The sequence below is a fragment of the Otolemur garnettii genome, unplaced genomic scaffold, assembly GCF_000181295.1.
Source record: "Otolemur garnettii isolate 467f Iridium unplaced genomic scaffold, OtoGar3 scaffold00009, whole genome shotgun sequence".
Classification (NCBI taxonomy): domain Eukaryota; kingdom Metazoa; phylum Chordata; class Mammalia; order Primates; family Galagidae; genus Otolemur; species Otolemur garnettii.
Window position 1 is genome coordinate 3103424 of NW_003852404.1, and position 2035 is coordinate 3105458.

Genomic DNA, 2035 nt, shown 5'->3' on the forward strand with positions numbered 1-2035 from the left:
CCATGTACCAGGCACCCTAGTTTGACTCTAATTGTGCCAACAAAATTTAACCCTTACCCTCAAAGAGCTTATAATCCAGTGGACAGCAGCGGCACAAATGAATAAGTTAACCGCATAATGTAATAACTCCTTGTCAGAAGATGGGTCTTGCAGGATGAGTAGGAGTTTGTTAGGTAGAAAAGAAGGCAGAGAAGGAATAGAGATAGCAGCAAGAAGAACCGTGGAAACAACATAAAGTCTGTGCTGGCTGCAACTAGGGTGGGTGGAGGGGATTCAGCAGGTCCCGCTTCACCCTTGGAAGAGACTCCTCAGAGGTCCCCGTGTCTGGGGTGGAAATTCATCTCTCCCCATCTGCGTGGATGCTGAGTAGGTAAGGGACTTGATCCAGATCACAGAACAAGGGATTCTAGGGCCATTAATTCAATGAAGGTCAAACTTCTATCTGTTCTTTGGGAAAGCTGGAGAGGCCAGGGCATTTATCTTGTTTTCCCTTTTTAAAAATTCCATCTTTCATTGATGCTCCGTTCTTTCTGCTTTGTGCACATGGACTGTCCCTGACATTTGGTGATAAATGTGCACAGAAATAGTTACCTGTAAATCACGTCGTGTCAACTTGGAACCTGTGTGAATTTGATGAATGTTATCCTTCCTGCTCCCCGCATTCCCACCCCCCAACACCCTGTGAACTCCTGGAGGGTTCAGGGGTCCTATCCAGTGGCTTCCCCAACATTCGAGTCTGTACGTGGCCTGTAGTGTGTGCTGGACAAACACTTGCTGAATCCACATGACCCAGGTGATCTGATGACCCTTTCAGGGACGTTTTAGCCCCAGGCTGGCTAAGTGGAGAGCCTCTCTCTTTTTCTCTGTGTCTTCCAAGTTCCCCTTGTTGTTCCCAGTGGGGCCTCCCAGCCTCCCAGTCTGGATGTTACTGAGCTATAAACAGACATTAAATGAATGAGCTTAGCCTTTAAACAATCCTTTGAAGAAGGATTGCAACGTGACTAATCACTCCCTAATTTATTGGTCTGTAAATTTGCATTTTCCTACAATATATTTTCTTCAAGCACGGCCCTCCCACTCCGCGGACAAAGGCAAGTCAGCTGTGGTTGAGCTTCCCATTTAAAAGCTACAGATGCTTGTCTTTTCCAGCATTAGAATCATTATATTGTTTTAACGTCTAGAATACGATTATATGCAGACAGGGGCCAGGAGAAGGAGTGGGGGTGCGGGCAGGGGCAAGAAGGAGGGGGCTGGGGCAGAGGGGAGGCAGAGAAGGAGTAGGGCAGGCGGCTTGGGTCCATCTCTGTCCCCAGCCTTTCTCTGAGCCTTCCTGGAGCCCCCTGAGCCCCAATCCTTCTACACCTGGAACCAACCTCTGCTCCCCTCCCTGCCCTCCATGGGCCTCCCCTCCCCCATCCCTTGGCCAGGGGACAGGCTCAGCTTGGGCAGGATTTATGAGGCTGGCCCCTGTGGAGAGGATCCGGGGATAAATCTCAGCTTATTTAGGAGCGTGATCTACATTTATTGCACTTAATGTGATCTTTAACATGTCCAAAAGGGGCCCATAAATCCCAGCCTGGCGGCTCTGCCAGCAGGGCCCCTGGGCAGCCCCTCCTCTCCTGGGGTGAGCTGATGTGAGTTCCTGGGTCTGTTGATTCCTCTTTCCCTGAGGCTCCTGCCCTGGCTCAAGTACCCCAGACTTGTGCCCTCCCTGAGCCAGGCTAAAGCCACAGGGCTGAGGCCACACGCCTCACCAGGCTCTGCTGAGACCTGAGCCACCTCACTGGGATAGAAATACAGTAGAACCTGTATAAGCTGACCGTCCAAGGGACTGTAACAAACTGGTCAACATAAGGAGCTAGGTCTACTGTACTGTTATGTACACGTGGTGCATGTCCATTCAATGAAAATGAGGTCAACTTAACCGAGTGGTCAGCGCAGGGAGGTGGTCTACTATGAAGTTGCTATTGTAGTTCATGCCTCCTTGGCTAGATAATGTCCTTTCCTGAGCTAGATATGATTCAGGCCCAGAGGA